Source organism: Malaclemys terrapin, chromosome 2 (assembly GCF_027887155.1).
Source record: "Malaclemys terrapin pileata isolate rMalTer1 chromosome 2, rMalTer1.hap1, whole genome shotgun sequence".
Taxonomy (NCBI): Eukaryota; Metazoa; Chordata; order Testudines; family Emydidae; genus Malaclemys; species Malaclemys terrapin.
In genome coordinates, this window is record NC_071506.1 from 228,824,735 (window position 1) to 228,848,449 (window position 23,715).

Here is a 23,715-nt window from a genome sequence, read left to right on the forward strand (position 1 = left end):
CCTTCCTTGTAAATTCACCTCCCATACAATTCCCAGTTCTTTTCTGACTGAAGGGGAGATCCAAGGATGAAATTGAAGTTTTCTTCAAATAACTAAATCACTCACCAAAAACTGACTTTCTAAAAATAAGTCCATTCATTTTAGCTTTCCTGATCTAAGCTGCAATGACTGTGCCTTTCAGTGCCAGACTGTGTAAATGTCACACTTGCAGACGAGTAACTCTGAGAGAAGCTGGTCTTTGACAAGCACGATTAGTTTTAGCTCAGCCTCTCTTGTGATGGGCCTAATTTAACCCCTGCTCCGTGCAGGGATTGGTGCAGAGCCACATTGTTCCAGGTGGAGCTTCAGGCGGGATCATGCTTCCAGGAGGCACAATCCTTCCTTTCAGGATCTCCTCAATATGCAAGGGGGGGGCACGTCTGCTGCCCCATGCTTTAGAATGGTACAGTCTGCATTCAGCCAACTCTGACAGCCAGAAGGAAGGGGGATGTCAGGGTCTTGACCTGCCCCTCTCCCCTCTTTCCTTTTGGGGAGGCCTGTGCACCCCTAGCAGGGCCGGCTCCAGGCACCAGCCCACCAAGCATGTGCTTGGGGCGGCGCCTGGATGGGGGGCAGCGGGGCGCTCCGGCCTGAGAGCGGAGCCACAGCGGGCTCGCCGCCCTCCCCCCAGCGCTCCAGCCGGTCGGGGAGAGCAGGGCCCCGGCTGGGCTTGCCCCCCCCCCGGCGCTCTGGCCGCCGGGGGCTCTCCGCCCTCCCCCCGGCACTCTGGCCGCCAGGGAGAGCGGAGAGCCCCGGCTGGGCTCTCCGCCCTGCTCCCAGCACTCTGGCCGCCAGGGATTGTGGGCCCGCGGCCAGGCTCAGCACCCTCCCCTGCCGGGCTGGGGGCGGGAGGAGCGGCGGGTGGCTTTTTTGCCTAGGGCAGCAAAAAAGCCAGAGCCGGCCCTGACCCCTAGCACTAAGAGGTAACACAGTGGTGCAAAGGCTTTTGTGTCCCCCCTCATCCTTGCAAAGCCAGATACAATGCTAATTTACTATGTAATTAAACATTCTACAGAAAGGTTTGGAGATAGTTTAATGAGATATGGCGGCTTAGTGCTTACCTTGAACCAGTGCTCTTTTATTGCAGCTATACCTGTACCCGGTACTTGGGTAAAATAGGCTTTACACAGTGTACTTTGATTTCCTTGAGATGCAGACAGATCCATGCTCAGGACAGTTCTAAAGTGTCTCTTTGCAAGGTCAAATAAAGGAATCTTTGTAGCCATCATTAAATACCTTCACTGTAAGATTTACTGCTGTAATCATGACAAAGCAAATGGGATGCTTTTGGCAGCAAAAACAGTCTTAAAAAGACACTAGGTATTGTTATTGTTTTCCTTGCAAAGTATAAAATACCTCAAAAATTACATGGTGTCACACAGCCTGCCATGGCCTATAAAAAATGATGCACTGACTTTAGTTTTATAAAGAAAATTACACTGTGTTCCTCTTTGTGTTTCTGAGATATGGTACTGTTCCCCTAAACTTTCCTGGCAGGACAATGTTTGGTTAGAAGTTTTATTTGGCAATGAAATGATTATTTTGGGAATCAAAATATAAAAAGAAGACCATACAAAAATCTATGGCCAAAATATTCCAACCTTGGTGCCTAAAGTTAGTCTTGTAAATCCATATTTAGACACTTCATTATGCGTGACTTCAATTTCAAAGATGCTGGGCACCTGCAGCTCCCTTCAACTTCAACAGGATTTGTAGATGTTTTCCACTTCTAAAATTTGCTTGTATTTAGGTGCCTAAATTTGGCTTTTAGAAGCCTAATTTTAAGCACCCAAGTTTGCAAACTTTGGCCTATATTGTTTTTCTTTCCACCATTATGTTTTGTATGTCACATAATAATACTTTTCAGAGTGGTAGTCGTGTTAGTCTGTATCAGCAAAAAGAACGAGTAGTCCTTGTGGCACCTTAGAGACTAACAAATTTATTTGGGCATAAGGTTTTAGCCCACGAAAGCTTATGCCCAAATAAATTTGTTAGGCCTTGGCTACACTTACCAGCTAGTTCGACGGCTGGAAATCGAAGTTCTGGGTTCGACTTATCGCGTCTAGTCTGGACGCGATAAGTCGAACCCGGAAGTGCTTGCCGTCGACTGCGGTACTCCAGCTCGGCGAGAGGAGTACCGCGGAGTCGACGGGGGAGCCTGCCTGCCGCGTGTGGACCAAGGTAAGTTCGAACTAAGGTACTTCGACTTCAGCTACGTTATTCACGTAGCTGAAGTTGCGTACCTTAGTTCGAATTAGGGGGGGTAGTGTAGACCAAGCCTTAGTCTCTAAGGTGCCACAAGGACTCCTCATTCTTTTTGATAATAATACTTAGCTCACATAATAATACTTAGCTCTTAATATTTAACAGAATTCAGGTCTTATGAATCCCAGTCCAGCGCTCTAGCCACTAGGCCACCTGGCATCTGATTGGGCATCTCACAAATAATCTGGGCATCAAATTCTCTTGAGGTATGGTGCCTATGAGCTGTCTGCTGGATCCTGGCTGTAGCTAGCCAGCTGAGAATTGCCCATCAAGTGTAAAGCCAGCAGAGTAGGCTATTGCATCAGCCTCCTAAACCCCCTATCAATGCAGGCTGGGGCTGTGTCAGACTGGAGCTCTGCTGGCTCCCAAGGGACCATATGCAAAGCTTGGGACAGGTGCAGACAAACCCACAGAATCAGGGATCCATAACCAGCTCACTGACTGCTCCCTCCCATCCTCTTGCACTAAACAGAATACAGAAGCAGTATAGAATATGCCCCCGCATGTGATGGGCTATATTACAAACATTGAACGATCAGTTTTATAATATTTTAAATACAGTTTACTTATTGCAAAACATGGCCTTAATTCTGCATGAGCTACGTTTACACAGATCTCTGTGGCCCTTTAAAAGCAATGGGACTCTGTATAGGCAAAGGAGTCCGTTCTAGCGGATCCTAGTGCAAGACTGAGGTGTAAATTTTAAAATATGTTGAATGTGTCTTTAGGACATAGGAAATGATATATTATTTTTCAGAATAGGCTAAGTGTGCCAAACCTATAGCTATACAGGTGAGTGCACTGGTTCTGTCATTCAAATGTACAAAATTGGGTATGGTTACTGCATGACAGTTTTACCTCCTTTGATCAGGGGCTTCCTCTTGAGTGCTTATACATCAATGACATCTAACATGCAAGCCATTAGCACCTTTTCCCATAACAATATGCTACATGCGGATCAGTTAAGACAAAGATTTGGATTTCTCATGTCTACATTTTGAGTGCTATAGTGGCATAGCCACAACGCTGTAGTTATGCTGCTGTAACAAGGTAGTGTAGACACCGCCTAGTGATGGAAGGGATTTTTCCTTCAATGTAGAAACTCCACCTTCCCAAGTGACAGTAGCTAGGTTGATGGAAGCATTCTTCCATCGACCTACCTGCATCTACACCATGGGTGAGATCAACATAGCTAAGGCGTGGGGTGGATTTTTCCTGAGTACCGTAGCTATGTCAACCTACATTTTAAGTATGGGGCAGACCCTAGATTAGTATTTACTTCCACTGTATTTCCTAGAAAGTTTACACTTGGTGTTGTACCATAGCTTTCTATTTAATAAATAACTTCTTAGGACAAAAAAAAATCAAACTAAAGACTATTATACTTGGAAAAAACCCTATTTTAAACATACTTCATATATATATTTTTGGTTTGGGAAGTTTCTTACCTTTAATGTTACCAGTAGCTAGAAATACCTAGGTAATTCTAACGTTAATAAAATAATGTGTTATTGTGACTCCAGTGGTATTTCAAAGATATTATTCTGTTTTGTAAAGACACCCCCCTATGGGAAATTATGGTAATTGAGAATTTTAATTCTGTTCAAACCTTCTGTTTGTTCTACAATACTTGCTTTTCACAGCATATTTTTAATATTAGAAGCCAATATTTATGTTTCTGACACTATTTGTCAGAAATAATATTGACCTTACAGTTAATAATAGCAATTCTAGAGTGATAAATTAATCAGAAATACAAATGGAACAGACACTGATTTTCCACTTAAGTTACAATAAATAATCCTCCAATTTTTATCTCTATTTCCCCCCGTTTTTGTGTTTATGATCTCATCAGTTTTTATTCTCTTTATGTGAAGGTTTTGTTCTCTTCTACAATCCTGTTTGGAGGGATATTTTTATCCCTCACTGTGAGATATATATATAGCTATTGATATATAGATATAAAATGAGGAATATATTTAATTCCAGTCTTAACACTGTTCAAAACTCCTAGTTTAGGGCCTGGCTTGTCATCCAAGGACCCCATTTTCCTAAGGACAGCCTTCCTTTCATGGACATCATTTGTGCACATACTTTTGAACCTGCAGTCAAATCACAGGCCATATGTAAAGGCTTGCATCTCTTATACTTGTGCTAATCAGACAGTCAGAAGTTCAAACACTCAGAATTCTGAAATCCTGTCCCCCGGACCCTCTCAATTCAGGCCACCCTCAGTTCAGTCCCTCATCATCCCCACTGCATCAGTTCAACCCCGCACTCCATCGACCTCCACCGCCCTCAGTTCACCCTCCCAGCACTCACCCCATCTGCTCAGATCCCACAATCAATACAGCCTCCCCACCCCATCAGCCCCCACCCCCTCATTTCAGCCCCCCTGCAGCTCCCAGGCCATAGTTCAACCCTCCTGGCCTCACCTCTGCTCCTCTTAGGGTTCTTCACCAACCATCCTCAGGCTTGGGGACGGGGGCTGCAATGGAATCCCCTCTCCCACTTCCCAGGCTGGCAGGGGAGCAGCCACCCAGGGCTGAGAACGGGAGCCCTAGCCCCAGCTGCAGTTGAAAAAAAAAATCCATGACCTTTGAGATGTCTATTGCAAGATCATGAGCGAGGCTTAATTTTACTTACAAATCACGTCTCTTGCGATAATAATGTCTGCTCACTGTGAGTGTCCAGTGACAGTGACAGGATACTGCAGAGGGACACTCTTCTAGGGGTTTGTGTACTAGAGACATCCAGAATTACCTGCAAAGTAAGGAAAGGACGGGCAGAGTTCTGTGAGTTTGTTGGACTAGCTAACAGACTGGACTGTCAAAGAGTTGACACACACTGTCTCTTGCTGAGGCAGAAAAGTAAAAAGATGGCTTAAAGCTTTGGATATGAGAAAGTATCACAGGACCAGACTCAGGAACCAGGAGCCAGAACCAAAGGTCAGAGCCAGCCAGAGCTAGGAACCGAACATCTCCAAGGGGAGCAGGGCTGGAGTGGACTGGGCAAGACAGGGACAAGGCTCAGAACAAGGCTGGTTCGGAGCTGGAGCAAGGCAGGCAGAGGAGAGATTGCAGCTGCAGGTGTGCGCATTGAGTGTCCAGTGCTTAAGTGTAGGCTTGCTTGCTTCTTCAGCCAATCAGATGGCCCAGCTTTGACTCAGTTATGCACATCAGCTGCCCAGAGGCTGAGCAGGGGCAACTGCAAGTTTTCATTCCTGACAAGAACCAGCCACACCAGCTTTGTGTCACTGTGACAGGGGGAATCCTTAGCTGCGCCTTTAGAGCAACCAGAACAGGGTCCAAGGAATCAGCCGATGGCATAGACCAAGCAAATTTAAAAAGAGATCTTGGCCTATGTCTGAATTACATACTGATTGTGTTTAACAGCAGTGCACTTATAGAAAGTCTGCTTGCAGCCAGATCAATTAAAATAAAAGGGCAGGATGTAAGATTTGCAAAACCATCACAGTAATTACATGCGCAACTTTTCAAAAGAAGAGAGAGCGAGGATAGGTTCTTATTGCTTTAGTCACCTTATGTCTAAGTCTGACTTCTGTTCTCTATCCCATTTCAGACCCACGTGATCTAGGATCATCATATAGCAATCAGTGTCACTTGTTGCACCAAATGCTTCAAAGACAACACTGCGATTGCTCCTCCCCAGTCTCTGTACTTGACAATCCAATACAAAAATGAAAGCGCCACTACAAACTGCTGCATAAAAACAGCATCAACTATGTTACTTGTTTAAATACATTTCCAACTTCAGGAACAATAGCCACCCTCCACCCCCCAAAAAAGCAGGACCAAAAGCGGGAACATTTCTGAAAAGGGATAGCACATACTCAGCAAGAGAAATAGTGGAGATGTTTTAGCTAGGAAATCATCTTCAAACTAAGTAGAATTGCTAGATTAGTAACCCAGATTTAAATTGTGCTTCTTAAAACCCAGCCTTTTAATGAGAGGCAATGTGAGACTGAAGAGAAATGGAGGACTCTTTAACTGGAAAAACTAGGATGCCTTTGAAAAGTGAAGATGCTGGAAAGGAATGCATGTTGCTAGGTGTCATGTACATTCTATGTGTCACTGGAACATTAACATCACTGTTATTTATAGAAAGGATAAAATTCACATGATTGGAATGAATCAGAAGATGACATGGAGTGACAAGGGAGTAGAACCAGACAGCACCACTTCCCCCTCCTTTGTCTGTAGCAGAAACAAAATACCTCAAAGAAAACCCAGTCCTGGGATTTAGGTTCCCAAGAAAACAAATACCTCCCCCCCCAAGAAATCCAGCCCATTGAGGTGTCCATGGGGAGAAGAATTCATGCTGGAGCAATCTTTTTGGAGAAGCAGTGGGGTACAGTCCAGTGCCCTATAGAGAATGGTAAGTCACTTTCACTGTGCTTTGATTTTTTAAAATCTGTTTTTAAAGGAACTGTGTAGACAACCTAGGGACTGAAGACTGCTTGGGAGAACAATTTTAAATCTGCATTTTTTATTATATGTTTTTGTCAAAAGATATATCTTACAAAAGAGATGGTGAGTTTTTGTTAGAAATGGCAGTTTATTTATATTAATCACAAAATGTCAATTAATTCCATCACCTTTTGTGCAACGGATATTACACCCTTGGCATAACAAAGGAGAACATTACGAGTGATCAAATATACTTGTTTGCGTTAGTCATAGGATTCTGTATTGTAAAAAGGTCTATTCATGTTAGCATCGTGCTGAAAGACAACAAGTGAATTACAGCTTGGAAAGTGATGGGATAGACATAAAATCCAAGGGTCCAGAGGCCAACTAACTACAGGGACTCAGCTGAAGGCAGAAAATATATGTTATGTATGTTTTCAATGGATTCTTTCATTTATCCTGTTAAGAAGTACTGACTCCCCAAGTCAAATGTGGGTTAGGCTAGAATTTTAATATTGGAAGTCACTCCATTGCAGCAATTGGGTATTTGAAGAAGCTCCTAACTGATTGTCATGCTGTGTGTTCTACTATGAATAGGGGGTGAATACAGAGAAGTAGTGACAGAAAACAGTAACTGTGGCACCAGATATAGAACTACAGTAATAATACTGAGCTACTATCACTATCCATAGCTTAGATGTAAAATGTATTGAAACTGAAAAACTAAGGAACATGTACCAGGAGTAGTTCTGTGGCTGCTTTGATAAGCTTGAAGGGGCACATTTACATTAAGATCCTTTACACCACTCTGGCAGTGTATAGAGCCCTTCAAGTGGGAGTAAGTTACACTGTCAAAGCGGTGTGTGTAGATGAGAATCTGGACCTTTAACAACAGGGCCATAAAGAGAAAACAATTATATAATCTGATTGTTTTAGAGCAAAGGACAATTTATAGTACTTTTTGTAGCTGTTTTTTGCACAAAACATAACTTATTGAAACAAGGTTTGTAAGATACTATATATATATAAGTAACATATATTTTATACACAAATCCAAGATGTGATTTGTGGATACTTATTAATTGCTTTTAAGATTGATGAAGGGTAAGGTGGACTTCAAAAGGAAAGAGGCGGAGGCCACTTTATCTGTGTAAGCAGCTACATTGAATCTGTATATCTGTAGACTGCCAAGTGGTTTTAATCAAAGATGTACTGAAAATCTTGAGTGGACATGTGTTTAGTTTCTGTACCAGAGGGGAACAATCCTGTTGTAATATTAGATAAAAGGAGGGCAGGATGAATAGTTCATACATGTGCTCGAAGATTAAAAGGAAAAGAAAAGCTCTTGAAAAAGGCATGGGGAGAGACTGATTGCATGCTCACAAGGGCTGAAATTCAGCCCACTGCCAGGACCTGCAGGAAGGCCCTATGTACCACTTCACCCCCACTTAAGATCTTAACCTAAAATTTAAGTGGAGCATAGGGCCCTCTGCAGTGGATTGAAATTCACCCCTGATAATATTGTAAGGAATGGCTTTCTAAACCTAAAGGAACTAAAAAGCCCAAGTTTGCTTGAAGAAATCTTTCTTGCTACAATGTTTTGCAAATCTGTGAAAGCCATGGAAAAAAGCAGATTGTTCAAAACAAAGATGGGTCAGATCTTTTTTGTTGAATTGGGACAGACGTTTTATACAAAAACAAAGCTGTGAAATCTTTCATGTACAGTAGTTTCCCATGGCTACAAAAACAATTTTTTAAAAATTGACCATAGGAAAAAAGTCTAGATTTTTCCATCAAAACAGCCATCTGCCTTAGTCTTCTGTCAACTGCAAGTCAAGTATATTGTTCAGCCACTCTCCTTTGCTGGCACATTAAACTTCCATAGAGGAGAACTTATTTCAGTAAGCTTTTGTCTACCTGAGAAACTATCAAATTTCATCTCTGGGACTGGTATTAGATCCTTTGGGAGATGCAAATAGAATTTTAATTTTCTCAAAGTTTCATGCACCATTTGTTGTTTATTCCTTCATAACAGTATTATTTTCATTATGATAATAGGATTATATTTGTCAGAACATGTGTTGTCTTCCACAGCGTAACCTCACATTTCCCCCCAGGAAAACACAGTTGGCACCGGTAAAGAAAGAATGTGAAAACTTTAGCTAACTGTAGCAGGTTACAGGTGTAATATAGCCCTGTAACCATAAAGTTTTAATGCCTGAAAGTAATGGTAATTATCATTGTAGTGAAATGGAATTTAAAATGTATAAGTAAAGATGGGATTAATACATTGCTACACAATTTATAATTGTAATGTTACCCACACTAAATCTAATAAGTGTCTTGAGTTTCATTTCAACTGCAGTAATTTTTAACTTTTTAAGCTTATATTGGTTATGTAATTGTTCTAGCTGAAGTAGATGTGTAGTCACAAGATATTTTAGCAAAGTTAACTTCTCAATGTGGAGCATTCAATAAATGTTTTAAAAAACAGGAGCTGGATTCTGATATGTCTTACACCAGTGTAACTCTACTAATTTCAGTGGAGTAACTCCTGATTTACGCTGCTATAAGAGGGGAGGAGAATCAAGCCTGACATGTTTACTCATTTCGTGATTTAAATTAAAGGGGCAGTTTTCAAAGGCACTTAACTCTTTTGTACCTTCAAAAATACCCTCCTAAATACGTGTTTGCAAAATATCATGTGATGACATTTATTCTTCTTGTTCACAAAATGGTGTCTTCTCCAATATTTATATTTATTTATTAAGAAAGAAAGAAAGATTAAATTATTTTTATTATTACTACTATTCTGATGGTAATTTTTTTCTGGATTTTATTTAACCTTTTCTTAAATTACAGTTTGATTCACAAGTCTTTGTGATCTTGGTGGGAACATATGGTTCCTATTCGCTGTGGTGAATGAACTACCCAAGAAACAACACATGTATGTTAATATAACATGCAGACAAATATGTGCATCTTTTCAGTTTCTGTTTTGAATGCAGTCAAAACTATTCTGCATATTGGGGTAACTGAATGAATCTTTGAAAAGATTTATAATGCTAATGTTTTTTGGATAGAGAAAAAAACACAAGTGCAAATACCAGCCTCATTTCGACAGTACAGGTGTGTAATAAGCCCATATAATTAAACCAAAGATACATAATGATTTGTTGTTGGTTATGCATTTACAACAGCTGATGATGTTCTTCATATGTGGTTCATGAGTTAAGAAAATTACCTATGATTCCACTGTTAACCAGGAAGATTCCTTGTGGACTTGAATACAAAAACATTCTGCACCTTTTATAAAGTGGAATCTCAGCACTGCCTGTAATTTAACTTCCATGTTACAGCAGCTTTACCTAAAGATGATTAAAAAATGTACATTAATGAAAAGGGTCATTTTTGTCCCTATAAAAATAGAAAGGGAAAGATATCAAAATGCATGGCTTCTAGCAGTCCCCTTAGTGTGATATACCAGTGTGTTTAATCACCAGTTTACACAGAAAGTATGTTTTACTGCTAGGCTCTTTATATCACAAAATTATTGTAAACAGTGAACTAAAATTCTTTAGAGAAGAATAAAACAGGCATAAACCCGGGATACTTAAAAATCATTAATCAGACAGCAGTCTGAATATCATGGGTTTAGTTACTTCAGATTCTACACTACATGCCTGATCCTTCAATCACTGCACCTCACATGGTCATTTACAACTATGCATAGGGGATCTAAAATGCAACCATGGTGTGAGCAGAGAATACTTATTTGGTAACATTTCACACAAATGCACATGTATTTACATCACTGAGCCTGATTCTCCATTATATTGCCCCTTCTTGTCACGTACACCTGTGCAAAGTGGGTGTAGAATGTTATGAAATCAATATTCTTCCATTTGATCACTCAAACATGGTGTTTTATACCCACCTGGCACTGACTGCACATATGTAAATGACCACACAAGATGATGAGCCAGGCTCTTTGAGCTTGATTCTAACCTCACATCGATTTTACACTTGTGTAAATGCATTGATTTCAACAGAGCTACTCCTGATTTACACTAGTGTGATATGAGACTCTGGTTCTTTGACTTCATCAAAACATGCATTTGTGTGTGCTCAAAGTTTAAAAAGCAGTTCTATATAAAATAATCTTGAAGTCTAAGCAGAGTCCACTATGACAATGAATACCTGCAGAACATTTGGTTCATTTCCTGATTTTTACATACCGAAAATATTCTAGAGCATTTTTTTTCCTGATAAACCTCTGAACTGTTTATGGCAAAAGTTGAATTTCTTGGTAATACCGCAAGTTTAGAGGATTTGTTCAAGTAAACAAAATATGGACAAATAGGCTAAAAAAGTAAAGGCTGTAACAGACACTTCATATCAAACCAATACTCCTGGAAGATAGATCAATAACATAGGCTTGTTTTTTCAAACAGCTAATACACTGATTAAAATTATATTGCACTACAGTGAGTACTACAGTAGTAACAGATGTGATATTATCAGGGTTCGATAGCATTTTCACATAAATTATTGCATAAGCGCCGTTAATCATCATGTACAGGTGGTATGCCACCTGTTTAATTCAGTCTCAAGCTGATTTACACAATGTTGAGGCTAAAAAACAACAACAACCACTCAAACTCTTCAAACCTGCACAAAATTAGACTTATACTTATGTATCAGTTGAGTATATACAATTATTATTCCATTCAGTTTCTATCCAAAGATAGGGAATGAAAATAGTCCCTCACTGTCAGGTATTTCTTTAATCAGTAACTTGTAGTGCAATGCAGTGGTACTGTTGATAACAGATCGTGTCCAACCTGTCCAATGTGAATTTTTTCCTGCTGTATAAATAGGGATGATTTAATCATTTGTGTTCTTGAGTTCCAATTCTAAAAGATGCATTTCTCCACCTTGAGCTACAGTGCATGTAAAAAGTTCACCTCCCTTTACATGCTAATAAGCTACTAGTGGAGGTGTTATTTAGACCCATTAGTAATGGTCATAGAAAGCAGTAGATATTGGAAATGGGTGCAAAATATGGGGTGTGGTGGCAGAACATCACCACTTCTTTATGGAGAAATCTGTTTCTCAATACATTTGTTTCTAAATAGGTCCATTGGAAATAGGCAATGTACCGATTGGGACACATAACCGGGGAGAAGGAAATGGGGCAAAGGCATAGACTGTGAAAATATGGAACCCAATTCTCAGGTCTTCTCTGGTGGTGAAAAGCAGCCAGAAACCTGGTCTAAAGGTCCTCCTGAAAGGGAATAATCCCTGGTGGCACAAAGCCACCACAATACACTTCACCACCCACTCAGGCTTCCTGGGCAGGAGCCTCTCAGGGTTATGAGCCACAGTGTGATTACAGTGGCCACCATCTATGGTATTAGCCATAACTTTGCCATGGCTAATCAGACATGAAAAGACACGTGTGGATGTATATGAGTGCAAACAGCATTTGCACACAGAGATCTGGTAGTGTGTACATGCAAAAGCCATTTGCACAAAAATTCTGGATACAATTTTTAAATGTGGGTGCCTAAAGTTCATTTCCTAAATCCATACTTAGGCACTGAGGTTTGAAAATGTTGCAATAAATGGGTGCAAATGATCATGTCCAAAATTATTTTGAAAATGTGGGCCTTATTCACTCCTTTCTTCAGTTTCTAGGACAGCTGTGAAACTAAATTTCATTAGTGTTGGTAAAACTTCTGAGATGCTCAGATAACAGATAAGAACATAAGAACATAAGAAAGGCCGTACCGGGTCAGACCAAAGGTCCATCTAGCCCAGTATCCTGTCTACCGACAGTGGCCTATGCCAGGTGCCCCAGAGGGAGTGAACCTAACAGGCAATGATCAAGTGATCTCTCTCCTGCCACCCAGCTCCATCCTCTGACAGACAGAGGCTAGGGACACCTTCCTTACCCGTCCTGGCTAATAGCCATTAATGGACTTAACCACATGAATTTATCCAGTTCTCTTTTAAACTGTGTTATAGTCCTAGCCTTCACAACCTTCTCAGGTAAGGCGTTCCACAAGTTGACTGTGCGCTGCATGAAGAAGAACTTCCTTTTATTTGTTTTAAACCTGCTGCCTATTAATTTCATTTGATGACCCCTAGTTCTTGTATTATGGGAATAAGTAAATAACTTTTCCTTATCCACTTTCTCCACATCACTCATGATTTTATATACCTCTGTCATATCCCCCCTTAGTCTTCTCTTTTCCAAGCTGAAGAGTCCTAGCCTCTTTAATCTCTCCTCATATGGGACCCATTCCAAACCCTTAATCATTTTAGTTGCCCTTTTCTGAACCTTTTCTAGTGCCAGTATATCTTTTTTGAGATGAGGAGACCCCATCTATACGCAGTATTCAAGATGAGGGCGTACCATCGATTTATATAAGGGCAATAATATATTCTCAGTCTTATTCTCTATCCCCTTTTTAATGATTCCTAAGATCCTGTTTGCTTTTTTGACCGCCTCTGCACACTGCGTGGACATTTTCAGAGAACTATCCACGATGACGCCAAGATCTTTTTCCTGACTTGTTGTAGCTAAATTAGCCCCCATCATATTGTACATATAGTGGGGTTATTTTTTCTAATGTGCATTACTTTACATTTATCCACATTAAATTTCATTTGCCATTTTGTTGCCCAATCACTTAGATACCATGTAAGTACAAATTATTATTATTATTACGGTACAGTATACATTAACAACTTTGAAAAACATTCTCTCCCTTTTTTTTTGTTTATATTCTTTAAGAAAAACACACATCCTTTGGAATTGTTAGAATGGAACATTCCATCCAGAGAAATTATTTTTTTTCCCCACTTCAATTCATCAGCCAATCAGGATTTTTCCATTGCACAACAAGAAACTCCTAGCAAAAGAAGAAAAGAGTGACTCAGAACATAGGGGAATTGAGAACACTGGTTGGCTTGTGAAGATGTGAATTATTTACAATAACGTACAACACTTTGAGTCAAAAAAGGATAACCTTTTAATGGCACGTTTTCTGCTTTTTATTAACTTTTAAAAATACTGCTATAAAAAGATAAAAAAATGAAAGAAGTTAAAGCAATAAATCTCTTTCAACTGATAAGAAGTTTAAAGACATTTTCACACTTGAAAAAAATGGGAACATTTTCTATGAAAAGCAGCTTGCCTGTAATTTCATCTTTTTTCCTTTGAAATGGTTTCAGATATTTGTGTCTGAAGTAAATGCTTTTTCCTCACAACGCAGCTTCTCTGACAGCTGGATCCTGTGGTGAAGACACCTTACCAATCCCAGTGGTTGGTAAACATCACACTTTGTTGCCATGGAGTGAATGTGATGTCATAAATTCAGTGAAATGATTTCATTACAGGATCAAGTACGAAGAGAAAATGGGCCGGGAAGACGAAAACTCAGGTTTAAACACAATTATCTGTGATGATTTGCAAATATGGCATTTTAAAACTCTCATTAAAAGGTAAGAGACATCTGTTTTCCATCTGATATATCTGAAAGTTTCCTCTTCTCGAAATCATCAGGACCCAGGACATACAGATTTAAGGATAAAACTCCAGTACTGCCAACTCTTGTGATTTTATTACGTGTCTCACAATATTTGTTGTTGTTTTTTCAAAGCACCAGCTCCTGAAGTCATTTGATTACAAGACAATCTCAGCTTTCACTGCAAACAAAAAAAAATACAGTTACTTGACCTCTTGGTAGTAGAGAAAATCTTGAAAACTTGAATCCTAAAGGCTCAAAAACTAGAAGACAAAGAACAAGACACCAAAATAGGTTATTTTTTAAAAATCTCATAATTTTTTTGAATGTTTGGGGCTGGCAATACTGCAACTCCTTCCTCTACCTGTTAGCTAGTCCCTAAATATTTCAAGGATTTTCCCGCAGTGGTGTTCATACTTTCCATGCAGTATAAAGTAGCTAGGCAGAGAGGAGACTATTCCCTTATCTCTCCCTCCCCCCAATTACATATCTATATTTTATTAAAGACTGACAGAGGATAAAATAGAATGGAGCACAGCAGAACTCCACTTGACTCCCACCTTACATCACAAGCACATTTCTCCCTGGCTTTTTGCCTCTCATTTACTTTAAAGGCTTCCCAGACTCTGTTATTTCCAGCTCAGAGGGTGGGTGGGGGGGATCCAACCACAAAGCTGCCCCTCCACACTTCACCCACAGTGCCAGCCTGCTCCTCTTCCCCTCAGTCCCCAACTCTAAAAAACATCATTCCCAAGTCCCTGCCTGAGCTCTCTGAAACGTGTCCATAGCAGTGAGAAGAGTGCTGAGTTAGGGTCTCTATTCATTCTGTGCTCCATGTTTGCTTACCGGCAGGGCAGAAGGCCTTATAAGGCAGGGGCCCTGGTCATGGAATGTAACAGAATTCTATAGAAATGACTCTAGAATCCTATTACACACAAACATACTATGTTAAAAGAATGTTATTTAGGTTGGTAAATCAAGCAGTCCAAAGTTAGGAAAAGTCAGCAATCTGCCTTAACTCTGCTCCCCCATGCACCCATCCAGTGTACTGAATGAGGTAGGGGGTCCTCTGGAAAAAAATAGAATATGATCATATAATTCATGATTGTATCATAATGCATCCACTCAAGGGAGCCGAATCAAAGTTGCACAACAACTGTAAATCTGGAATTTCCTAAATTTAGCATGCTGATTTCCCAACCTTAATAACATTCTTTCAACAAAAAAATTGTGTGTGTAATTTCCTAGAGATGGGGGAGGGGGATTGGTTTATTTTATTTTGTTTTTGTTTTTTATGGAAAAGGTAAACAAAATTCTATTATGTATAACCATAACAACCATCCATCACCATCCATGTTTGAACGCTGAACCTTCAGCACTGCAACACAGACTGCTATCACTGGAGCTACAGGACTAACTACATTAGCAGGCAACAGGCTGAGTGGGGAATATGTAGCTGGGGGTGGTTAGGAGAAGTTCAGCCTGGCTTTCTTTCTCCCACTCCAAGAGTTGGTTGGAGTTCCTGCTCCATGTGGTACCCCCAGATGGGCTGCTTGGATATGTGCTGGGTCTATGGAGTCACTAGGCAAGGCCTGGCACATCTCTCCTCCACCCTAGCTTCAGCTTCTCTGCCATCTCCCAGGCATTCCCCCTGTAGAATCTGCTGCTGCTGCTTTATCAGCTGGATGGGTTCAGCCTCAGAATGTTCCTGTTCTGTCATTTTTTTTGGCATGCTGCCAAAATTTTCCTGAGGCATGCACATGACAGAAAGGAAAAGCTGATTTTCTATATTTATCTCAGCAAATCCTGAATTAAATTTAATGGGATAAAGAAAAGGCACTTTTCTAGCCGGAGGGCTTTGCCCCTGCAGAATTTCAAAAACATACTGCAAACAACAGAGGTGTTAGAGCGTCTCAGAAAAGGTCACAATTACCTCTTCTAATGTAAATTGTTAGGCGACTTACACAGGGGGCACTACAAGTGCCCCTGTAACAATCACAACATGGAATAGAAATTTGTATTCTTACTCTAGAATTTCAGAGCCATCCTATATAATTTCCATATAGACTATTTAATAGATATTTACCATAGAAATCAAGAAGTTAGTTTAAAATGTCTGTAGGAAGATCATTCTCTATTAAATTCGTTAGGATTTTCCCATATGGGAAAAGTGTCAGAACAGGCTCTTAGGGAATGTTGCTATTCAGAGTAAGAAAGATTCCTGACCTGTCTCACCACATTGTTCCCCAGACATGTGCTCTTCCTCTGCTGGCAGTTCCTAACCTGACAGTGTGGTTGGGAACCTGCTGTGGGAGGCCGGTAAATTTCATTAGTGGGGAGCGAACTGGCCAGGTAGGTGGCAGTAGGGAGGTGTGTGGAATTATATATCGGAGGAGAGGAAGCGAACTAGCAGGGTGGATGGAGGATGATCAGGGAACCTGCCCCAGCCCCTAGGAGGGATGGGAGGGTGGGGGTGGAGGATGATGATAGAGGCTCTTGATGGGGGGAGAAAGAGTGGACTGAAGCTGAGACAAGTACACTTGTCTTCTGCTTCCTACTGCAATTTAGTGAGTGCTCTCTAAGGTTAAGGCACAGTAGTTTCAGACTTAACTTACTGTTCTTGTCTTTGTGCACCTGAATCAGACACTGGACACTGCATAGATTTTTGTGGTTAGTACTCAGTAAAGTGACACTGGAACAGGATAATTCATTATAATAAGAGTGAACATCTCTGAGCTTTTATTTGTAAAAAAAAGAGCAAACGATATTAAACAGATTTTTCTAGTTAGAATTGTGTGTAAACACAGTAGTGGCACTGTATCAGTAACATAGGTGGCCTATTTTTATTACATGCTGTTAGCCCTGCTGAGTGGGTGCAAGATGTGATTGATTGTACATGACTGTCATGTAGGTGTGTTGTTTACCTTACTCTCCATGACTGCTTCTTGTCCAAATATCAGCAGGTGTATTTACATGATTTTTCATAAAGGACCAGAGAAAGCATTCCTGGGAGTGGTCACTTAGTGTGGGGACTTGTTTAATTGAAAGCCTGAATCTGACTAAGTTCCCACTCTGATGTGATCTGACAAAAATGATCATAGGATAAAATTGCCTCTTGCTGATCCCCACCTATGTTACATCTCAACTTGCTGTAAGATTGAGGCAAACTACACCAATTTACTGCTCCCAACTGCCTGATAATGGACACTTTGCTGTGCACTCTCCCTTCATTACAGCACAGGTCAGGGCTGTTAACAGGGGCTCTTGCCACTTTTGACAGATAGTCACTACCAAGATGAATGGCACTAGCCACATGACCACTTAGTACTATGTTTTTCCTTTCTAGCACCTTCAGAGCACTTATATTTTTTAAAAACTCACTTCATCCTTTAACTCTTTATTAACTAGAAGAATCAATAGAAATCTGTTGAAACTGACCTCATGCAATTCTTTAAATTTAATGCACACATAGCTATGAATAAATATTCCTCATTTGCTGTAAGCCTATTTCAAGGGATTCATTTAAATGCTGGTGTTAAAAACAATAAATTTAAAATTCCCTAAGGACTTTCAGCTGTTTTACCCAGCTTATCTGTATCTCTCAATGCCATTTTCTAGCATGATGAAATATATAGTGTCACAACACTAATCATCATATTTTGCCTTTCCAATGGCCATCCTTAGTTCTTGATTCATGGCCTATTGAAATGTGAAGTATTTTACCCTTTCCAAATTTTCCCCTGCTCACTTTCCCCTTTAAATAATTCCTATTCTACTTACAGAATAAACATATAGTGGAATAAAATAACAACATTCAAACCCCCGACCCATCATTACAAAGCGGCTTAAGTGCAGACAGTTAAACATTACAAAATGGAAAATCAACATTTTTCATTCTGAAAATGTCAAAATGTGATGTTTTGACATTATCAGAACTTTTTTTTAATGTTTTTTTCCAAAACAAAATTTCAGCAAAATCAACATGATTTTGCTAAACATTTTGACTTCAGTGGAACAGCATTGCCTGATGGAAAACGGTTCCATCTAAGTTTTTCTGACCAGCTCTAGTACTCAATCACTGCTCTTATGAGCATTGTTTCTATAGTAGCAGGCAAGACACTGGCCCCCAAAATGACATTGCACTTACCATTGGCATCTTTGGGGAGGTAGTATTCACCTCTTCCATCTCCTGCTTGTGCTTTGCGGCATGGGGAGTCAGAAGGGTCATCTGGAAGCATGCAAGGGGTTTCAATCCCCCATGTCTATTCATCTTTTTTACCTCACCCAGCCTATATCTGTGCCTCTCTCACACTTCATCTCCCCTCCCCATATTTGACCTTCCTGTACTTCCTTGCACAAAAGTAGCAGAGAAGAACTGACCCCAAAGGAAAACACCAAGGACCACATGCTGCAAGGTGGCAGTGGGCACCAGAGAGGGCCATGTTCAGGACTCCTTTCTCATCTTCTCCTCAACCTTGGAGAAAAGCAGATGGAGCCCTGCATCCCTTTTCTCTCTACTCTTACCTCTAGACACAGGAGGCAGATATTGCTGTGGTTTACAGCCCCCAGAGCAGTCATGTAGAGGCAGCTATCAGTGTAGACTCCCCTGCACTGGCAGCAGCTTTGCAGGTAGTGCTGTCCTGAAGAAAGGAGAGAACAAAAGGTAGGGGGTGGAGCAAACTTGGGGTATAAAGGGGAGCAGGCAAGAGTAATCAGAAATGGTGTGGGTCAGTAGTAGGAAACACTCAAGAAGGCACTTCAAATCTGGACCTGTACACTGATATCTTGTTTGGATCTAGAACTGCAGGTTGATGTCCAGATCCTGTTACTTCCAGAGTTCAGGGTGTTTAAATTCAGGGTACTGATTCAGGCTCAACTCTAAAATTAACTAACATGAAGTATAGGAGAAGAGAAGATGAGAGTAGTAGGGTCATATCACAAGCTTGGTGTTCGACTTGCTTTGATTACACTCCACAGAATTTTAACTATAAAAACCATCTGAGAATGTGCTGACTCTGTTATAAGTGGTAGTAGGAAGATACGCACTTTGGGCCTTTCATACCATTTCTTTAGATTATTTTAGTAATTACATCACCAACACTAACACTGAAGCCCTGTAATCCTATTGGTTATTATGGTGTCCTTAAGCTGTAAGGAAAAGATCAGTACTCTAAACAGAGCCCTGTATCCATGGCAACATGTACTTCAATGTATATATTTTTAACATATACAAAGGTAATCCCTTTATTTTTCTTCGTGCGTTATTGTTACTGTGTGGTGTATGATATAAAGGTAGTAAATGCTATGATCTTGTTTTCTGTGCACTGCACCTTAACATTTCTAGTAGCCCTCTGTCTGCAGTTACCATATTGTGAGGCAGTGATGCAGTATGTTACAGAGGAGATGCACATTGCACTCTCTTGTGTGCCTTTACTTTTGTTCTTTCCTGTTTTGTTGCTCCTCTTAATCTGAAATAATTCAGACTGAAAGTAGATGCCTGCTCTTTGTGTATGGAAAAACATAACAATTATCATGATTTAGAATAACATCAACAATGACCTCTGGGTCGGGCATTTCCCGAACGTTAATGACCAACCAGGTTAAGGACCCTCTGCTCTGCTTCGGGTCCTCGACTCCTCCAGCTGGTCATTAACAACCAGGAAATGCCTGATCTGGGGGTCATTATTGTTTAATTAATGCAGACTATAAAACAATTTTCACATAGTTTCATGCACTCTGTAAAGTCTCTAGCAACTGAAAATTACCTCTAAATTGAAAGTGTAGGAAAGTTATTTTATGTTATTTATTAATTTGTCCAATTAATGTGAATACATAATTAAAAAAATAGTAGGACAATTTTAAAAGAACACTGAATAGAAATAATTACACTGAACTCACAGCCTTTTAGGGTTACATGGGACTGTCACTCAGTTTACACACAATTAATGTTTTTCTCTCTGTTTCATTCTTGATCATTTCACTAAGCTTTGCTCTTGACAGTCAAATTATGTGGTCACAACTGTTATTGGATTTACATTGCATTGTCTAATTCGCTTTGCCTCAGGAAATTAGATGAATTATTAAACACATAATCTGTTATTCCCCATTAAAATTAATTGATTTTCATGTCAGTTTAAAACTAATGAATCATCTAGGGATATTTTCATAAACCCTATCGTGTAGCAGGAAGACTATTTTATTTCTCATCATTTCTGGTAATGAACTTGTACAGTATATTGCTTTAGATGCTTTCGCATGGTAGCAAAAAATACAATTATTCTAATATAGCTTTTTTGACTGGTTTACCACAATACTTGCAAATGTCCTGGATGTGCTAAAAAAATTAAATTTGTGAACAGTAGCCACAACATGACAGTTACAGATCAGTGAAGTTACTTTGGATTTACATCAGTGTGAATGAGACCAAAATCTGCCCTCCCGTACTATGAAACATCATGTATCCTCTGAAGATGCTTTGTTAGCAACTTTCAAGAAAGTAAATTAAAAGAATGGAGCAAAATTGGATAATTTTATACTTATATTGTAGGTAGTGTAATGAACAGTGATGCAATTTGCTGCCCAAATTAAAATAATACCTTGTAGATTATCTTTAAAAATTAAAAAAGCCAATAGAATATTGTACGCAAGAGGAGAAGCTATGGACTTGTAAATTATTTTTAGAGACAACTTTATTCTGTTATTCTTCACAATATTAACAATTAAGTATTCAGTAAGATGTCCAGCATCTTACGTTGAAATATGTATTACTTCATTCTCTTTATTCAGATTCCACCTCCCCACTCCCAGTGTTTTACTTGTGTTGGTGGCTTTTATGCTGCTGAATTCAGTTACATCATTTGGCATGTATAATATTGTTATACTACTATAAATGTTTCTAAAATACGGTCCTCGTTCAGTTTCTTTGTTTGTAAGAAGCGCCATTGTTTCATGCAACACAATTCAAAAACTCACTTTTAACATTCCTGATTGCAGTGCTCATCTAAACCAGTGGCACTGGAATCAAACTGTGGTCTCCACAGTGTAGCATTGACACAATAGCTTCCTAGGGTTTTGAGAAAGCTGCTAATTTCACCTTTCAGCTGAGATAAAGAGCTTACAAATCTGAAGCTGCCCAACAGTGTTTCACAACACTAAAGTTCCTGGGATTTCACATGAATAGACTTTTATTTAATTATTTTCCATAGTTTGTTCCCATTTTATACATGATTGCTATTTACCACAAAACAAATCATATTTATACGTTGCATTTTAAAATTGGGAAGAGTAATATATTCTCTGACTTCTTTGTGGCTTTGACTTCTAATGTATTCTTTGACTTTTTTCTTTCTTTCTTTCAACTCACAAGGATATTAATTCAAACTCGCCCAATCATACTGCACCTCAACATGTCCCTGTGTTCCAGCTCAATCAAGAAAATGCATTGGCAGTATGAAAATAAAAAATGTTTGAAAGGAAAAATAGCATTTCACTATTGTTTTCAAAGATTTATAAGGTATAAACCTCTAAAGGTATGCAAATATTTATAGTCTCATTGTAAATGCTTTTACAGTACCTCTCTCACTTTTAGGCTATTCTTAAGTCATGTGAAGTGTTCTGAATTTCTAGGAAAATTCTTTCAGAAGGGAGGAGCCACCACCCTCTCAGAGCTGTCTGGGTGCATTTACAAACAGCAGCACCACTGCAGCCTGCACTGGGCCATGAAAATGTCTGGTATTTAATTTGCATATTCATTTCCAAAGAAAACAGAGGGCTTTTTGCTTGTTTGGTTTTTTTTTTACCGTGTCTTCAGGAAGTCAGCTGCAAGTCTGGGCCAGCCCTGTGATATCTTCAGGGGTCAGCTATCCATTTTCCTTTGGGTTTAATGCCCATCACAGTAGCATCTAAGCACTTTCCAGATGAAGTGGATCTGCATATCAGTATGTCTGGAGGACTTTGGGCTCGTCAAACTTGAAATGCTGCAGTGGCACTACTTATGCCGATGGAAGGGGTTCGCCTGTCAGTGTAGGTAATCCACTTCCCTGAAAGGCGTTAGCTACATCGATGGAAGAATTTTTCCTTTGACCTAGCGCTATCTACATCAGGGGTTAGGTTGGCTTAACTATGGCACTCAGGGACACCCTGAGCAACGCAGCTGGACCGGCCTAACTTTTTAGTATAGATCTGGCCTTCGTGGAGTCTTCGACTCTTTAAGTCTCTCTCCTAGTTACAGGAAGCTCTCCCTAGGATATTCAATTTTTGTTCAGATATTCATGATCACCCCCACTCTGGTTATGGTGAGAAAAGTCTCACAGTTAGAATATCTGAAAGATCATCCTATAGCTGGACCCCCTTACTCTAGAATGCTTTTATCTTCAGTTCGCATATGCTTCATTGTTGGTATTTTGAGCTGCATTGTCCCAAAGAAGCACAGCTGTCTTGGCAGGTCAAGAACAGAAATGCGGTCACTGATGTAGCTTAGTAATGCCTAATGATGGCTTTGAAGATCAGGCTCAAGACATTGAAATGACGGCACACAGGGCTCCTGGTAGCTCATCCAGCTGAGGAAGCAGGCTGCTATATTTTGCATAAACTGAAGACTGCTTTCCCCTTCAACCTGTAGTTAATGGCATTAATCCAGTCTGGAAGTGGCAAATGCTCATAACTGTGTGGCCAAATCCTTGTAAATAGACTTTCCTAGCAAGCTGGAGGTGGAAGAAGGCATTGTTCCCCTCAGGCTTAGTGTTGAATTTGTCTTTTGATATACTGAAAAGGTAACTAAAAATACACTCCCTTCCTAAATTCCTTGCACGCGCAAAACTCCCAACGACTTCAAGCAGGAGTTTTGTGTAAATGGGCCATGCAGGACCAGGGCCTTTGTCGACGAAAGCATACAAGATTAAAATAATTATAATAAATACAATACACCTCTACCACGATATAACGCGACCCGATATAACACGAATTTGGATATAACGCGGTAAAGTAGCGCTCCAGGCGGGGGAGGGGCTGCACACAACGGCAGATCAAAGCAAGTTCAATATAACGCGGTTTCACCTATAACGCAGTAAGATTTTTTGGCTCCCGAAGACAGCGTTATATCGTGGTAGAGGTGTAATTTTAAAAGCAAAGGTTAGGGGTCTTCATATCCAGAGTCCTAGTTCTGGTCCATTTCTATTACATACACAGTATAAAATGTTTTGGATTTGTTTTGGCTGCAAGGCGCATGTGCTGTTATCATGATAGCGTCAATGAATATTGAGTGGATCTGTGCAAGGGCGCCAATTTATTGTATTGTGAGTTTTTTCTATGAAACTCTTAAATTAGAAATTGAATCCGTTCATTGTGACCAAAGGGATTCTCTGCTTTGTTAGTAAGGAGCTAAATATCACTCCACGTATCTGTGTACAGTGTAACCAGTTTATCAGGAAGAAGTGTCATGGCGGCAT